At 43.4% G+C, this 19,513-nt stretch overlaps 1 long non-coding RNA gene across 1 annotated transcript in view; it reads right to left on the bottom strand.

Annotated features, from left to right (window-relative positions):
• Positions 1–19,513, bottom strand: part of LOC138672025 (uncharacterized) — a 46,930-nt gene that overhangs the window by 10,087 nt on the left and 17,330 nt on the right. The window lies entirely within an intron of this gene.

The following is a 19,513-nucleotide window of genomic DNA, read 5'->3' as shown; positions in this document are numbered from 1 at the left end:
TTTCATAAAATCACATCCACTTTGGTTGGACAGTAAGGCTGTATTCACACGTAGTGCTGTTGAACTGTGCGGTTTTGTTCCTTTTTTCACTACAGGCTTCTATGAGGAGCCTAAAAAAGTGCATGCAAAAATAAAACGCAGTTACATTTTTAAGTGCAGAATAACAGCTTTTCTGTACTTAAAAAATATATTGAAACATTGCTTTACATCTGCCATGTAAATGGAAATCTGTCAGCAGGTTTTTGTTACCTCATCTGAGAGCAGCATAATGTAGGAAAAGAGACCCTGAAACCAGTGATGTATCACTTAGTTTACAGGGTGCAGCACTAATGAAACAATCAGAGATTTTAGATATACTGTAGCATACAGCAGAGCTCAGAAAGCAAACCCCGCCCAGCTTTCTGTGAACATTGTCTATTGACAGCAAGCTGCTTATTAGAGGAGGGGCGGAGTCGGACAAGGGCTCACGTGCACTGTTGTTCGAGCAGTCTAATAAGTGACATGTCACTGAAACCTGTGTCTCAGCTGTTACATTATGCTGTCCTCAGATTATATAGCAAAAACCTGCTGATATATTCCCTTTCAGGCCATAATGACATTCGGGATGATTTATCAAGAGTGGCGTAGCAGACCCTCGACCTACGCTAGTCTTGCTAAAGTGGAAGGCATCAAATTCATTAAGAGTGGCACACAACTTAATCAATTTGGCACCTCTTCTGAATGGCTTACCACCAAAGGTCCTACTCCAGTCAAGTAATGAAGTAGCATTTCAGGAATACAAAATGCCAGCACTTTTGATTAATTTGATGGGCGGATGTGGCCACGCCTTGGCTCTTCCAAGCTCATGGAGCTGAGCTGACTTAAACTGGCATGAAAATGTCTAAACTTGCAAACATTTTGTGCACAAAATTCCAATTGCCCAAAAAATTGCATCGTTTCAAAGATTTTATGTCATTTTTTGACATGATAAACCAGCCCCATTCTCTTCCCTTCCCCCCACATGCATTAAATAGGACAAAGAAAATACAGAAGAATCTGTATTACCTGAGCATGACATCTGGGGTTTGAGCATCTCTGATAAATACTGGCTATGCCTTCAATCGTTGGAGAACAATTGTTTTTCTTTTTCAATTGAATAAGAATGCATTATTAAAGAGTTACCAAGTTTTTGCGAGATTTTCTTTATCAGTAGCAAAGTTCAGCCAATTCATTTTGAGCTGAAACTTCGCTTTGAATTGAATCAGACAAAATGCAGTATACCTCAATTCAGCCAATGATTCGAAAAGAATTGGAACAATTATGGTTTTTTTTAATTGCTTAGCAATTATTTAGTTTAGATAGCATCAGTTCATGTGCAGTGTACTGCCATTATATTGATCTCATATCAAGACTCTCATGTGTCCTCAAAGGAATACAAAGTGGTAAGAATGGAGGATTTCAGTGGTCCAGCAACTGCAATGATGACCCATTAGCGCTCCTTATTCACATCATGAGGGCCTTGACGATGTGACAAAGAGGGCCTCATCATAGAAACAAAAATATGAAAATATGTGTCAGAACCCTGTATGACAGACTGGCTACAGGCTATAAAACAATCCATCTGGTTTCCATCAGGGCAGCCAGTATTTCACTAGCAGAAATAGAACAACATGGTTTGCTCTCTTGCCTGATATTTTTGACCAGATCTGTGACAGAGGATCCAATGCAGATGTGAACAATGCCTGATCTTTATATCTTCCTGGTCGTGCTAACAGTTAAGAAGTGGCTATAAATGGAGGCAAAATTCAGTGAGCAGCCACAGGCTGAGCTTCATAGGTCTACATATATGGCAGTCAGTAGACAACACCATCATCACTGCACGATCACATTGTGGGGGGAAAAAAGTTATGGCATTGAGATGGACACACAACCTGCCGATCGCAGCAGTTAAGGTACCGTCACACTAAGCGATGCTGCAGCGATACCGACAACGATGTCGATCGCTGCAGCGTCACTGTTTGGTCGCTGGAGAGCTGTCACACAGACAGCTCTCCAGCGACCAACGATGCCGGTAACCAGATAAACATCGGGTTACTAAGCGCAGGGCCGCGCTTAGTAACCCGATGTTTACCCTGGTTACCAGCGTAAAAGTAAAAAAAAAAAAACACTACATACTTACCTTCTGCTGTCTGTCCCCGGCGCTCTGCTTCTCTGCCCTGTGTAAGCACAGCGGCCGGAAAGCACAGCGGTGACGTCACCGCTCTGCTTTCCGGCCGCTGTGCTCACAGTCAGTGCGGAAAGCAGAGCGCCGGGGACAGACAGCGGTAGGTAAGTATGTAGTGTTTGTTTTTTTTACTTTTACGATGGTAACCAGGGTAAACATCGGGTTACTAAGCGCGGCCCTGCGCTTAGTAACCCGATGTTTACCCTAGTTACCGGCATCGTTGGTCGCTGGAGAGCTGTCTGTGTGACAGCTCTCCAACGACCAAACAGCGACGCTGCAGCGATCGACATCGTTGTCGGTATCGCTGCAGCGTCGCTTAGTGTGACGGTACCTTTAGACTTGGGTCCCTGCTCCATATGCTGTACGTAGTGTGTCGGTGGAAATCTGGGCCAAAGGGTGAGTGATGGTGGGGAGTGATAAGGAACTTAACCTTAAAAGTTGAAAAACCTTTTTTTTATTTAGTGATTACAGGGAAAAGTATCAAATATCTTAAGAAATCACAAAGCAGTACTCTCCTATTGAATCACTGTAATTATCCAGTGCATATGCTCCAGCAATTGCCCACTGACAGGCTCGGAGAGATGATGAGATCAGCGATGGCCAGTATGTATGGAAATGTAAGAATTAGGTAACGTTCACATTAGCGTTATGCTAGTTTGCGTCGGGCGACGCAGCGGCGACGCATGCGTCATGCGCCCCTATATTTAACATGGGGGACGCATGCGTTTTTGTTTGTTGCGTTGTGTGACGCATGCGTCTTTTTTGCCGCAAGCGTCGGACCAAGAAAACGCAACAAGTTGCATTTTTCTTGCGTCCAAATTTCGGCAAAAAACGACGCATGCGTCGCAAAACGCAGCGTTTTTGCGTGCGTTTTGGTGCGTTTTTGCGTGCGTTGTGCATTGCGTCGCCGACGCAGCGGCGCACAACGCTAATGTGAACGTAGCCTTAAGGCTTCTTTCACACTTGTTGTTTGGCGTCAGTCACTTCCGACATAGTGACGGATTGACAGATCCGTCACAATTGTTAAGAAAACGGTTCTAACGGATCCGTTTTTTTTTTAACGGATCCGTTATTTGGGGGTTGTCTGGGAAAAGTATCTACTTTTTGGAGCATGCGCAAATGAAAAAATGGATTGGGGCGACGGATCCGCCGAAATGACGGTTGCGACGTATCCGTCGCCCATAGGCGGCCATTCTATGGAATGGCGGACGCGACGGATCCGTCGCGATCCGCCATTTCGGCGTTGACAAAAAACGTTTCAATGTCCGTCTATGTCCAGACAACATCCGCCAAATTTCGACGGATCCGTCGCATGGCGGATGGAACGGACGACCATCTGTCACAATCCGTCGCTAATGCAAGTCTATGGGAAAATAACGGATCCGTAAAAAAAAATGACGGATCCGTTATTTGAGGAAAATGACGGTTTTAGACTGACGCCAAGCAACTGAAGTGTGAAAGAGGCCTTAGATCAATGGTTGGCTGCAGCTGTCATGGGAAGGCATGACATCACTGTTGTCTTGTAAATAAAAATTGGCAGAAGACCAGTGGAGCATTAGCACTGGATCATCAGGGGCTTGAGAGAGGTCAATGCTGTTTAGTTTTAAATTATTGTAAAACTTATTCAGCACCTCTATTTGCTTTTTCTTTTCAAACGCTCAGACAACCACTTACACTTCAATAAGATAAAACGGCATATAAAACCCAAAACCTGATCTATAAGCACAACACATGCATTACAGCTAAGCATAGGTTCCACCATGTTAGGCTACGTTCACACTAGCGTTGCGCCACCCTGCGTCGGCGACGCAACGCGCGACGCACGTTTTGCGACGCGTGCGTCGTTTTTTGACCAAAATCGGACGCACAGAAAATGCAACTTGTTGCATTTTCTTGCGTCCGACGCTAGCGTCGGAAACGACGCAAGTGTCGAAAAACGCCACCCTAAAAACGCACGCGTCCCCTATGTTAAACATAGGGGTGCGTCGCCGCTGCGTCGCCGCTGCTTCGCCGGCGCAACAGCGACGCACATTGGCGGAACGCCAATGTGAACGTAGCCTTAGACAGACGGCATTCACTCTTATGTAAGTGCACCATAGAGATTCTCTACAATCCTTTTTTTTTTGCTTTGACTTTATGGTAACTATACAGGAAACCATTCATACTTTGCACTTTAGAATTATTAATTTAAATTTCCTTAAGTATTAACTGCAGCAGAGGAGGTTGTAAGATACAGGTAACTATTAACCCGACCAGATCAAGTGAATGAAGAAAGTAAATATTGATAGTTATTACTGGGCAAATATAGTCTTTAAGGATGGGACAATATAGGGAGTTTTGTGATGTGGCATTCCAATTTGAACCACCTATTTTATGAAGGAGGGGTACAAACTTCCCTTTTATTGCATACTAGATTGTGGCCCGATTCTAACGCATCGGGTATTCTAGAATATGCATGTCCCCGTAGTATATGGACAATAATGATTCCAGAATTCGCGGCAGACTGTGCCCGTCGCTGATTGGTCGAGGCAACCTTTATGACATCATCGTCGCCATGGCAACCATTATGACATCTACGTCGATACTGTGCCCGTCGCTGAATCAGAAACGTGGGATTTCTACGTCCTTTATGACATCATCGTCGCTGTGCCCGTTGCTGATTGGTCGAGGCCTGGCGGCCTCGACCAATCAGACGCGGGATGTCTACGTCCTTTATGACATCATCGTCGCTGGCAGCCTCGACCAATCAGAGAGCCGGGATTTCCAGGACAGACAGACAGACAGAAAGACAGACAGACAGACAGAAAGACAGACAGACGGAAAAACCCTTAGACAATTATATATATAGACTAGCTGAAGAGCTCGGCGTTGCCTGGGCATAGTAAATATCTGTGGTTAGTTATAGCACCTCACTTCTCTCATTTTCCCCCTCACATCTTTCATTTTCCCCCTCACATCTCTCATTTTCCCCCTCACATCTCTCATTTTCCCCCTCACTCCTCTCATTCCCCCTAACACTTGTCATTTTAACCTCACATCTGTAATTTTCCGATCACTCCACTATTTTCCCTCACTCCTCTCATTTTGCACTCACACCTTTTCAATTTCACCTCACACCTCTCATTTTCCCCTCAGTATATACATTTTTGTCATCTCCCCTGAAAATAGTATATACCTGCAGTATGTCATCTCCTCCTGTATATTGTATATACCTATGTGTCATCTCCTCCTGTGTATAGTATATACCTGTACCTCATCTCTTCTGTGTATAGTATATACCTGTATGTCATCTCCTGTATATAGTACATGCTTGTATGTAATCTCCCCTGTATATAGTATATACCTGCTGTATGTCATCTCCTCCTGTATATACTTATGTGTCATCTCCTCTTTTATATAGTGTATACCTGTATGTCATCTCCTCCTGTATATAGTATATACCTGTGTCATCTCCTCCTGTATATAGTATATACCTGTATGTCATCTCCTCCTGTATATAGTATATACTTGTAAGTCAGCTCCTCCTGTTTATAGTATACTAGATTGTGGCCCGATTCTAACGCATCGGGTATTCTAGAATATGCATGTCCCCGTAGTATATGGACAATGATGATTCCAGAATTCGCGGCAGACTGTGCCTGTCGCTGATTGGTCGAGGCAACCTTTATGACATCATCGTCGCCATGGCAACTATTATGACATCTACGTCGATACTGTGCCCGTCGCTGAATCAGACGCGGGATGTCTACGTCCTTTATGACAGCATCGTCGCTGGCGGCCTCGACCAATCAGAGAGCCGGGATTTCCAGGACAGACAGACAGACAGACAGACAGACAGAAAGACAGACAGACAGAAAGACAGACAGACAGACGGAAAAACCCTTAGACAATTATATATATAGATACCTGTGTATCATCTGCTCCTGTATATAGTATACTAGATTGTGGCCCGATTCTAACGCATCGGGTATTCTAGAATATGCATGTCCCCGTAGTATATGGACAATGATGATTCCAGAATTCACGGCAGACTGTGCTCGTCGCTGATTGGTCGAGACAACCTTTATGACATCATCGTCGCCATGACAACCATTATAACATCATCGTCGCTGTGCCCGTCGCTGATGGGTCGAGGCCTGGCGGCCTCGACCAATCAGAGTCGCGGGATTTCCAGGACAGACAGACAGACGGAAAAACCCTTAGACAATTATATATATAGATACCTATATGTCATCTCCTCCTGTATATAGTATATATCTGTGTGTCATCTCCTCCTGTATTAGACCTTGTTCACACGTTATTTGATCAGTATTTTTACCTCAGTATTTGTAAGCTAAATTGGCAGCCTGATAAATCCCCAGCCAACAGGAAGCCCTCCCCCCTGGCAGTATATATTAGCTCACACATACACATAATAGACAGGTCATATATTTATATAGCTTTATATATTAGATAATAGCTAAGAGGTTTGTGGCAAATATTATCATATTCATCTTTAAAAATAAATGATTACGGTATGTTATCTGTACTTGCTAGACTTTGTAATACAAGGTAGGCTGTACAATTATCTTCTACTGCAGTTTCACTTTCACTGCCTTTGTCCTATTTAGCTATTATCTGATGAAATCGCTATCTAAGTAAATGTAGAGCTGGGTCCACACTTGTCTGCAGGGTGCAGGGGTTTTGCTACAATTTTATTTTTCTGGCATGCTAATCTGATTGTTAAAAGAGACTCACCTTTAGGGCTCACTCACTGGAGTGTATAAATCAGACAAATGCAATCCATAAAAAAGAGATTGCACATGGACCAATATTATTCAATGAGTCAGTGCAGATCTGCATATTCTTTCCTTAGCTGTATCCAGTGTGAGTAAAAAATTGCAGTGTGCTGAGACTTGACTCAGAAATCAAATAAAATGCAGACCATCCATACGACGTCCAATTTTTACAGGTGGGCAGGGGTCACACTTGTGAGTGTGATACGAGAAACTCACGCATCAATACCCGGCACTGCCGCTGGCACTTGGGACCGGAGTGTGTGACTGTATGTATTTCTAAACAGCCGCACTCTCCGGTCCGAGTGCTGGCGGCAGTGCCGGGTATTGATGCGAGTTTCTCGTATCACACTCGCAAGTGTGACCCCGGCCATACATTGCAAATCTGTAAGATGAAATACTGTAAATGATCCTCCTCACCCCTTTGTTTTTTTTACCTAATTGTTTACATTACAACCTGTGCTTAAATATTTTTGTAATCTGATTTATATGTGATGCATCAGCACTAAATAGTCTAAGATGGTGAATTGAAGTAAGAAAAATATAGGCAAAAATTAAATTTATGGGGCAAAATAAATAAAAATTGGCATGTGCATATGTATTCACCCCTTTTGCTATAAAGTCCCTAAACATTTCTGATGCAAGCAATTACCCTCATAAGTCATATGCTTAGTGAAAGGAAGTCCACCTGTGTGCAATCTACGTGTCACATGGTCTGTCAGTATATATACACCTTTACTGAAAGGCCACAGAGGCTGCAACACCATTAAAGGGAACCTGTCAGCAGGATTGTGCACAGTAACCTACACACAGTGTCAGGTCGGCACCGTTATACTGAATAAAATGATACCTTGGTTGATTAAATCCATCCTGTGGTTGTTTTTTAATCTTTATTTTTAGTTAATGATTTGCTCGTGGACCGGGGCGGCCTGGGTGGGATCTGCATGTGGTGCTCTGCTTAGCTATTCATAATGCAGACTGCTGACAGGTCACTGATCCCTCACTGACCTGCCCCCTAGTTTACATAATGAATATCTGTACATACTGAAGAAAAAAACCTGCATGCAGGTCCCAGCCATAGCACCTGCTTTGCAGCATAATCGCATGTTTAATGTCCCAACAATAAATGTGCTTGATGTTATTCACATAGCAAAAAAAATCCATTTAAAAATGGCGCCTGCACAGTAGCAACTATCGGTATGTGTATAGGTGATCCTATAGCTGCTATTGTGCATGCGCCAGTGGTGCCATCTTGCTGGAGAAGAAAAAATTCCTCCTCCAAGATGGAGCCGCTCGCGCCTGCTCAGTAGCAGCTCTCAGTGATCTCTGATAGCTTCTACTGCGCAGGCGCAGGTGACGCCATCTTGGAGGAGCAATTTTTTTCTTCTTATCCAGCAAGATGGAGACAAAAAAAATGTTCACAGTTGTTCTTTACCTGAACTGATGTAAACGCTAAAAAAAAGTGAAATTCTAGGTTGTGAGGTAGCAAAACACAAAAAATGCCAAGAGGGTCAATACTTTTGCAAGCCACAGTACGTTTTTGTTTTAAATCCAAGTGGGCATTATTGGAGAGATTTCACTGGGAAAGAGTAATTCTTCCTTTTTTCGATATAATCACACTCAGGTCTGCTGTGCTCCAGCACATGTCATTACACTGCAGTAAGGAGGGCAGACTGTTTGCCAATGCTATTGTGGGGGCATGCTCTTCTTTCTCCAGTGTGCTACTGACTGCTTATAATTGGTCAGCATTAGGGCCCCTTTCCACTTGTGAGAAAAACGGACGAGTGCAATCCGATAAAAAATCGGATTGTACTCGGACCAATGTTTTTCAATAGGTGACATTCCATTAGCGATTTTTTTCCCAGCCGAAATCGGACTGAGAAAAATCTGTGTCGGCTGAGAAAAAAATCGCAGCATGCTGCGTATTGCTGAGATTCTCGGACGAGACTCGCCAATGCAAGTCAATGGGTGCGAGAAAACATACGCACAGCACTCGCACCATGCTTTCAAGGAAAGTTCCCACGATCTATGAACAGCCAGCAGAGGGCGCCTCACCGCAAATGCAGGTAAATATAGGTCATTGACCTACTTTACCTTCATTCCCTGGGGTTTTGCAGCGAGGAGTAGCGTTGCATTAGCAGAACTCCTGGCTGCAAAATGTTTTAACCCCTTCAGAAGGATTTACATCATTGGACTTTACAGATCTGCGGAAGGTATGTATATTGTTGGTTTATTATGTTTTTTTTGGTTACAGAACGAGGGTCTTCAGTGATTGGATTGGGCGTTAAATAAAATATTACAGCAACCTTTGTTTTTATTTCATTAAAATTATTTTTAATAATGTGTGTGTGTTTTTTTTTTAACCCTTTCATTCAATTGGATTAATAATGGATAGGAGTCATAATTGACGCCACTCCATTATTAATTAGGCTTAATGTCACCTTACAATAGCAAGGTGGCATTAACCCTTCATTACCCCATATCCCACCGCTACACGGGAATGGGAAGAGAGTGGCCAAGTGCCAGAATAGGCGCATCTTCCAGATGTGCCTTTTCTGGGGTGGCTGGGGGCAGGTATTTTTAGCCAGGGGGGGCAAATAACCATGGACCCTCTCCAGGCTATTAATATCTGCCCTCAGTCACTGGCTTTACTACTCTGGCGGAGAAAATTGCGCGGGAGCCCACGCCAACTTTTTCCGCCATTTAACCCTTAAATATAATAGCTAGAACGGCCAAATTTTGCATATACACACTACTGACATTAGTAGTGTGGAATATGCAAAAAAATGGTGATATGAGATGGTTTACTGTATGTAAACCAGGTCTCATATCATGTCGGGTTTAGGAAGGAGAAAGCAAAAGCCGGTAATTGAATTACCAGCTTTAAAGCTGTCTCACGCTGCATTAAATATAAATATATATATAGGTGTCTCCCTGACATATATATATGTATATATACCTATTCTATGTGTATACAGTGGGGCAAAAAAGTATTTAGTCAGTCAGCAATAGTGCAAGTTCCACCACTTAAAAAGATGAGAGGCGTCTGTAATTTACATCATAGGTAGACCTCAACTATGGGAGACAAACTGAGAAAAAAAAATCCAGAAAATCACATTGTCTGTTTTTTGAACATTTTATTTGCATATTATGGTGGAAAATAAGTATTTGGTCAGAAACAAAATTTCATCTCAATACTTTGTAATATATCCTTTGTTGGCAATGACAGAGGTCAAACGTTTTCTGTAAGTCTTCACAAGGTTGCCACACACTGTTGTTGGTATGTTGGCCCATTCCTCCATGCAGATCTCCTCTAGAGCAGTGATGTTTTTGGCTTTTCGCTTGGTAACACGGACTTTCAACTCCCTTCAAAGGTTTTCTATAGGGTTGAGATCTGGAGACTGGCTAGGCCACTCCAGGACATTGAAATGCTTCTTACGAAGCCACTCCTTCGTTGCCCTGGCGGTGTGCTTTGGATCATTGTCATGTTGAAAGACCCAGCCACATTTCATCTTCAATGCCCTTGCTGATGGAAGGAGGTTTGCACTCAAAATCTCACGATACATGGCCCCATTCATTCTTTCATGTACCCGGATCAGTCGTCCTGGCCCCTTTGCAGAGAAACAGCCCCAAAGCATGATGTTTCCACCACCATGCTTTACAGTAGGTATGGTGTTTGATGGATGCAACTCAGTATTCTTTTTCCTCCAAACACGACAAGTTGTGTTTCTACCAAACAGTTCCAGTTTGGTTTCATCAGACCATAGGACATTCTCCCAAAACTCCTCTGGATCATCCAAATGCTCTCTAGCAAACTTCAGACGGGCCCGGACATGTACTGGCTTAAGCAGTGGGACACGTCTGGCACTGCAGGATCTGAGTCCATGGTGGCGTAGTGTGTTACTTATGGTAGGCCTTGTTACATTGGTCCCAGCTCTCTGCAGTTCATTCACTAGGTCCCCCCGCGTGGTTCTGGGATTTTTGCTCACCGTTCTTGTGATCATTCTGACCCCACGGGGTGGGATTTTGCGTGGAGCCCCAGATCGAGGGAGATTATCAGTGGTCTTGTATGTCTTCCATTTTCTAATTATTGCTCCCACTGTTGATTTCTTCACTCCAAGCTGGTTGGCTATTGCAGATTCAGTCTTCCCAGCCTGGTGCAGGGCTACAATTTTGTTTCTGGTGTCCTTTGACAGCTCTTTGGTCTTCACCACAGTGGAGTTTGGAGTCAGACTGTTTGAGGGTGTGCACAGGTGTCTTTTTATACTGATAACAAGTTTAAACAGGTGCCATTACTACAGGTAATGAGTGGAGGAAAGAGGAGACTCTTACAGAAGAAGTTACAGGTCTGTGAGAGCCAGAAATCTTGATAGTTTGTTTCTGACCAAATACTTATTTTTCACCATAATATGCAAATAAATTGTTAAAAAAACAGACAATGTGATTTTCTGGATTTTTTTTTCTCAGTTTGTCTCCCATAGTTGAGGTCTACCTATGATGTAAATTACAGACGTCTCTCATCTTTTTAAGTGGTGGAACTTGCACTATTGCTGACTGACTAAATACTTTTTTGCCCCACTGTATATCTACTCTCATCTAACCTGTCAGTGTGATTTTACTGTACTCTGCGCTGAATTACCAGCTTTTCAAAGGAGACCCGTGCGTAAAAATCGGACAGCAATACGGATGTCATACGGATGTTGCGATAAAAAAATCGCCTTACACTCGCATGACACTCGCATGGCACTCGCAGACGTTACATCAGTTTTTTCGGTCCGTAAATCGGACCGTTTTTTTCTCACACAAGTGGAAATGAGCCCTTAGAAAGAGGAAGAAGTACAAGCCCCCAGTGAAAGCTCTGTGATAATGCCCACTTTGACACCTACAGGGTTAATTTATTTTTAGTCAAATACTTTGATTACTGACATATCTGCAGCAAAGAAGCAAAACGAAAAAAAAGTTTTGTCTTGCTCTGCAGTGCCTATTATATTGTGTGTCCATTTCAAAATTAAAAAATTGATGAAAGGTCCTCTTTAAAAATCCATACAGAAAGAATGTCGGTTATTTCTTGTATGTTTTTATCTCCTATTTGTATATGTTTATATCCTTTTTTGTTAACATTATTCTAGGTCTACTATTTTGCCTAAGGCTAGGGTCACATTGCGTTCTGTGACCGCGTTTAACGGACTACGTTACACCGCGGCATAACGTGGTGTAATGTAGTCCGTTAACGCCGCCATTGATTGTAATGGTGAACGCATCGCTAGCGCACACCCACATTGGGCGTGCACTAGCGATGTGCTATCATTTGAGTGACGGACCGCGATCGGGGATCTGCGCTAGCGGGATCGGCAAACGCGATCCCTTTTGGGACATTGCGTTAGCGCAGTCCGTAGCGCTATGCGCTAAACGGAGTGCCCTAACGCAATGTGACCCTAGCCTAAGCTGTTGCTTGGTCCTGTGAATTGCAGTTCTGGAGATTTGTTTAGTAGTAGTCGCTTAGACGTAAAAAAAAAAAAAGCTGTCTGAAAATGACTAAAAAAATGACTTCTTTAGGACAGTGTTGTGGGAATGCTCTCTGACATCTACAGACATCAATATACTGGGTGATAAAAGGATATAGGATGAAGGGGCAAGAGTTAAGCTTCAACAAATACCTGTTGCCATTAAAGTGTTCAATGTTCTTCTGCACCTTTATAAAATAAGTGTTATCTTTTATTGTCATAATTCATATGATTATAGGAAACCTTCCCCTAAGCTTATGTAACAGGAATTCTGGAGATTTTCTGTACCAGGAGAAGAGAAAAAAAATAATCTAAAAATAAAGTAAAAAAAGAAATCCACACAAGTAGAGTTAAGGAGATCGCTTCATGCAAATTTGCTGAGCCCCAGTCCATAGTCCAGGCCCGTACTCTCTGGCTGTAGACAGGAACTGTGTGAATTTTCTTACTTTCTGTGATCTAAGACTTGGCTTATGATTAGCTGGTTTGGTGAGAAGTCACCTGCGCAAGCTGTACAGATGTCATAACACCGGTGAATCAAACACTGCACCAGGGTACCGGAAGCTCAGGACATTTGCGAAGCATTATGAAAAAAGTCTCGCACTCAACTTTAGTATATTTTGTAGATTTATTACTAGAGGTAGCACTGGAAACGTTTCAACCCCACATTGGGCTTTCATCAGTCACGTGCTTGTGCCAACTAGTTTGTGGCAAAGAGTCCTTATATTTAGGATGCAGACCTGAATGTGGTGCAGGAGATAACCCCTTAAGGGAAAATTATAGTAGTAGATGCGGAGTCCACCGCTCGTCTGGACTCCGCGTCTGAGAGGACTATCCAAGCACCCCAGCGGCTTCCCAACAGCCCGGGTCTCTTATTTGGCCGTACTAGGTGATAACCTCTAGCCATCTACACGCAATTCTAAGTAACATTCCACTAGCAACTGCATCCTCCTCTCATCTACTACTATAATTTTTCCTTAAGGGGTCATCTCCTGCACCACATTCAGGTCTGCATCCTAAATATAAGGACTCTTTGCCACAAACTAGTTGGCACAAGCACGTGACTGATGAAAGCCCAATGTGGGGCTGAAACGTTTCCAGTGCTACCTCTAGTAATAAATCTACAAAATATACTAAAGTTGAGTGCGAGACTTTTTTCATATTGCACTTTATGGTTTGGGTACCTAGTCTCTGCACCGGTCTTTAGCAGTGCACACGGAGTTTCTTCTTATTTGCGAAGCATTGACCTGTAACATGGTCTGGTATTGTGCAAACTGATCCACTCATCCCTACATAAAGGGTAAAAATCTGCAATATTTTAGAAATAAAAAAAATGCATGAAAACTTTATTTAAATTTTATTTTATATTTTCTAACAATAGATTTCCTTGGAAAGAAGTAACCTCAACAGGATCACACTTTTCCATATGCACTGCTGCTTCTGACAGCTTGTAGGGCAGTATTAGAAATTGTTCATATGTTGTGTTTGTCTATGGCTGAGTTTACATTACGTTAGGGCAATCCATTAGACGGACTGTGTTACACCGCAGCATAACGCGGTGTAACACAGTCCGTTAACGCCGCCATTAATCTCTATTTCGGGCGCATCGCTAGCGCACGCCCAAAATGGGCATGCGCCAGCGATGTGCCGTCATTGAATGATGGACGCGGGCTGCAGCGTTTCCGGGTCCGTCACCGCTAGCACAGATAGAGCATCTGCTAGGTCTATCTGCGCTAGCGTGATGGCATGTCGGCACTTGCGTTAACGCAGCCCGTTTAACGCATGTGTTGAACAGGCTGCTGTTAATGCAATGTGAACCTAGCCTAAGGGTACCGTCACACTATACGATTTACCAACGATCACGACCAGCGATACGACCTGGCCGTGATCCTTGGTAAGTCCTTGTGTGGTCGCTGGAGAGCTGTCACACAGACAGCTCTCCAGCGACCAACGATGCCGAGGTCCCCAGGTAACCAGGGTAAACATCGGGTTACTAAGCGCAGGGCCGCGCTTAGTAACCCGATGTTTACCCTGGTTACCAGCGTAAAAAAAAACCAAACAGTACGTACTTACATTCCGGTGTCCGTCAGGTCCCTTGCCGTCTGCTTCCCGCACTCACTGACTGCCGGCCGTAAAGTGAAAGCATCAGCACAGCGGTGAGTCACCGCTGTGAGTCACCGCTGTGCTCTGCTTTCACTTTACGGCCGGCAGTCAGTGAGTGCGGGAAGCAGACGGCAAGGGACCTGACGGACACCGGAATGTAAGTATGTACTGTTTTTTTTTTTTACGCTGGTAACCAGGGTAAACATCGGGTTACTAAGCGCGGCCCTGCGCTTAGTAACCCGATATTTACCCTGGTTACAAGCGAACGCATCGCTGGATCGGTGTCACACACACCGATCCAGTGATGACAGCGGGAGATCCAGCGACGAAAGAAAGTTCCAAACGATGTGCTACGACGTACGATTCTCAGCAGGGTCCCTGATCGCTGCTGCGCGTCAGACACAGCGATATCGTATGGATATCGCTGGAACGTCACGAATCGTACCGTCGTAGCGACAAAAGTGGCACTGTGAGACGGTACCCTAAGGGTCCCTGTCTACAGAGAAGTGACTTAACTGGAAAGAACAATAAATAGGTTGGAAGACTGGCTGCTGAGAAAATAGGGAGCAAAGGCAAAATCTTCTTCAATTACCCAAGTGACTGTGAAAGTTAGAGAGTGAAGAGAGAGATTCACAAAATAGGAGATGGCTCAGGGGAATCACAGTGAGAAGGAGACTGGAGACAAGTACTGAAACCTTAGCCTTGTTGCTGTATGGGACTTTTTTGATAATATTTGTGTTATTGTTATGTATGTACTGATATGTTTCTGCATTGATTACTGATAAAATCAGGTTTGATTGTTATCTAATCTACACAAACACAAGGTAACTAAACTAAAAGCAAACATTTGTAATGTTGAGTGTAATGTTAAGGTCAGGACCCTGACTTGGCAGTTCCAAAATACAAATCATCTTCTTTATCAACCATTCTTAATTGATTTACTTGTGTGCTTTAGGTTTTTGTCTTGTTGCATTATAAAGTGTCTCTTTTGTTTGAGGTCAAAGACTGCTGCCCTTACATTCTCCATGATGTTCTCTCCCTCGTGCTTCACAGTTGAGATGTGGTTTTGGTGTTAGTAGTGTTCTTTCTCGAAGCATAACTTTGTGCATTTCTGCAAAAAGATTCCACTTTTGTTTCATCTGTCGATAAAACAATTTCCTAAAAGCATTCTAGAAAATCTTAGTGGACTCCAACAAACTTGAGATGGACCGCAATATTATTTTGGACCAGAGCTGCTTTCTTTATGGTGTCCATCCAGTGAACGCTATTTTTGTTGGAAGGGGGGGAGGGTGTTAATACTGGACTCTCGAACAGGCTTTTCCACTGTGTAGAGTGTTGAATAGATCAGTTGCTGTTATTCTGGGGTTATTTCTCGCCACTTTTAAGTTGTTTTTTTTTGTATTCTTACTGATCTTGCTAGGAGATTCAACAGTCCTCAGTTTTTTCCATTTGCAGACAATTTGTCTAACTGTGCATTGATGTACGCTCAGATTTTAAGTAATGCTTTATTGTAATACACTTAACAGATTCTTCAGTAGCCAGGCTTTAGGTGCCGTTATTTAATGTGAAACCCACAATTCCATTCTCATTTCCTTAATTGAAACACCTTGGTTAATTAACTTGTGGAGAAGCTGCAAATACAGAAGTTAACTTAATTTTCTTACTTTTCCTCCCTGTGTAGTGTATGTTTTCTCAATTTGCTCAATAAAAAGATATAAAAAGTACAAGTATCTGTGTGTTATTAATTTAGTTAGATTGTCTTTGTCTATAAATGTGGCTTGTATGTGATATAAAAGGCAGTGGCTTTTTCCCTGGAGTTTCCGAGGGGTCTATCAACATAAAATGGGGGGGGGGGGGGGCATGCAGCCACCACGTTCCTTTTACCATATATGTTTTCAAAGTTGGTTGTTGGAGAGGGATGTTAAGGATTACTCTTTCATCCCTATTTTATGTTGAAGGAGCTCACCGTATTCCAGATAGAAAGCACCCCTACCACCCCCCGGTTTCCATTGAGATCTGTTATTACCAAGATCTTAGTCACGCTGTGACTGTACTCAAATAAGGAAAGGGGCCCTGCTCTGTCCCTAGGGCTGGGACCCTAACCATCCCTGCTCCCAAATGTACCTCTAAAGGTGAGGAGGTTTGGGCCACCAGCATTACTGTTACTCTGTTATATTCTAAGCTGCCCCTCTCCGTCCCAAGGAATCCTGGGATGGAAATGCTAGCGCATAAACACTTAAGACAAACAGGGATAATTGAAAAGCAACTGTCACGAATCCCACCGGATATGTCAGGGATGCCACCAATATGCCACAGTTCACGGGGAAGATACCTTTATCATCCCCACCACTGACACCAATTTGTCATGAACTGGGATTGCTTGATTGCCCCTGGATCTTTCTGAAGGGGATTTATCTGTACCCCACTTCCCAGTTCCAGTTTGGAACTTGCAGCTCTCTGGTCAGTCAGTCCCCGTTACCCTCAGGTCAGTAAGGGTACTGTTAGAGACGGGATTTCTAACCTACTCAGGTGTTCTGTGTCTTAGGTACCCAAGCAATGAAGCAATAATCAGAGAGAAACACTGCTCGTTGTCTGTCCAAATAGTCTCTGGTCTTTGTTTTAAGGGCCTGGCCTTTTTAAAGCCTAAAGATCAAAAAGAAATATAGAGTTACATAATAAATTGGCAAGAATATAGATTATACAATGGGTTGTCAGACACATCCTGGGATACAAGATAGATCGCACTTAGGGTAATTAGTCGCCAGAAAGGCTGCCTGCTATGTACTGGCTATTGGGCACACTGCAGCGAGGGCAATATAACTACTCCCACTCAGGTGGGAACAATAGTTATCAATGCCGCCATCACTACAAAGCCTCCCAACCGCACAGGAGAAATTCTGCTGCCACCCGCTCTGATTTTCCAAATATTAATGGGTCCGGAGCCAACCCAAATCAGTAGCGTAATTTACTTCAGAGGACGCGACAGTTCATTATAGAACAAGGAGAGACAAGCTATTACTTTTATATTTTACTCCAAAAAAGATAGGCAGTAGTGATGAGCGAGTATACTCATTGCTCGGGTTTTCCCGAGCACTCTCGGGTGATCTCCAAGTGTTTGTTATTGCTCGGAGATATAGTTTTCATCACCTCAGCAGCATGATTTGACTGCTGGACAGGCTGAATACATGTGGGAATTCCCTAACAAACAGTCATTCCTCACATGTATTCAGCGTATCTGGAAGCCGTAAATCATGCAACTGAGGCGATGAAAACTATATCTCCAAGCAATAACAAATACTCGGAGATCACCTGAGCGTGCTCGGAAAACCCGAGCAACGAGTATACTCTCTCATCACTAGAAGGCAGTGTTTACTGTGTTGGTATAAAAAGATATTATAAAAGAGACCAATCATATGTACAATACAAGTACAAATAAAAAGGGATTAAAATTGAAAAGAACACTTACAGGTCAATATGTCATTGCATCATCATGGCTGGCCATGAGATGGGGGAAGGGCGAGCATATATCCAGATGCATAGCACCCCTCTGTATAGAAGCTAGACCCTGGACAAAAGACACTGAAGACTCCTGCTTCATACAGTTATTTCATAGCCTAAAACCAAAGCCCTCCCCCTGTGGTGACTTCACTGAGAGGCTGAAACCTCCCCTTTACTTAGAATTATGAAAACTATTTTTATGCCTAGCTCGTTGTATGAGTCTCGTATACAAAAGACATGATTATCAGAATGTGCCCCACATCATGGGGATTCTTTTAAGTGTAAGCACGGAGTAATTACCTGAACCGCTTATGGGGAAAGCCATGCTTTGCACTTGTTTTTAGCTGCTAGCGGTTTCAGGGTGTTTGAGATCTATCGATGGACATCTGGAATATATAATTCTTATATCTCTAGCCCGGATCGGTGCCCCTATATATCACTTTAATAGAACAATAGAAGCTCATGGTTTGTACACCAGTTTCAACCAGTACCAGGTGGGAGGGGGAATGAGTAGGGAGACTGGCCTGCCTGCAGCATAGAACCATATAAATTCTTGTGGGAGGGGTGAAATGAGGGGTTTAGGATTCACACACACACACAGCAGCAGGCAGCAGGCAAAGTGAGAAGAAGGGGGGTTGGAATGGCCCACAGCGTGTGCCTGTCATGGAATCTTCTGGAACTAAACTCACAATACGACTTTTATATTATCGTGACAGCAACTAACATACAAAACACTTACCAAAGGTAGAGAGGTATATAGGAAAGGGTAGGGATGTACAAACCAAATGGTAACAGGACAATGAGGAAAGCATACACCCAAAAACAGCATGCAATAATCTTTAGCAGCAACAACAATCTCCAAACTCAGCACAGTGACTCCAAGGAGCTAGGAAGTAAATCTTTCGTTGGCGAGGAAGAGAAGGTCTGGACAGATTTTTATAGAGAGAGGAAATGACCAGGTCGTGATAAGCTGTGAGATGAAGCTGCAAGTTTCTAACTAGCATAGAAAGGGTTGTTAACCTCTTCAGCACCAAAGGAAACAAAATTATGAAACACAAACACACATGCTAAATGGAAGATCTGCGATTCACAATACGTAGTGATTTCCTAACCCCAGATGTCTTAGGAGGATGTGACCCACTAATGACAGTACCTCCCTTCTACAAGGGGCCACAGGACCCTCGGAGCTGAGTTCATCCTGATGGACCAAATGAAAGGACTGTACCAACCTACCGGCATTAACCACAGATGCTGGCACCCACATCCTCTTCTCCGGACCATACCCCTTCCAATGTCCTAAGTACTGTACAGAGCCATGAACTATGCTGGATTTTGGCTACCTGAAATTCTATATTGCCATCAAGTGGTGGAAGTGGTAAAGGTGATGCTTCCGTAAGCGCTACAAAGTTTTTGAGCAAAGACCTGTGGAAAAC

The sequence above is a fragment of the Ranitomeya imitator genome, chromosome 3 (genome assembly GCF_032444005.1).
Source record: "Ranitomeya imitator isolate aRanImi1 chromosome 3, aRanImi1.pri, whole genome shotgun sequence".
Classification (NCBI taxonomy): Eukaryota; Metazoa; Chordata; class Amphibia; order Anura; family Dendrobatidae; genus Ranitomeya; species Ranitomeya imitator.
This window is presented reverse-complemented; position numbering and strand designations above follow the sequence as displayed.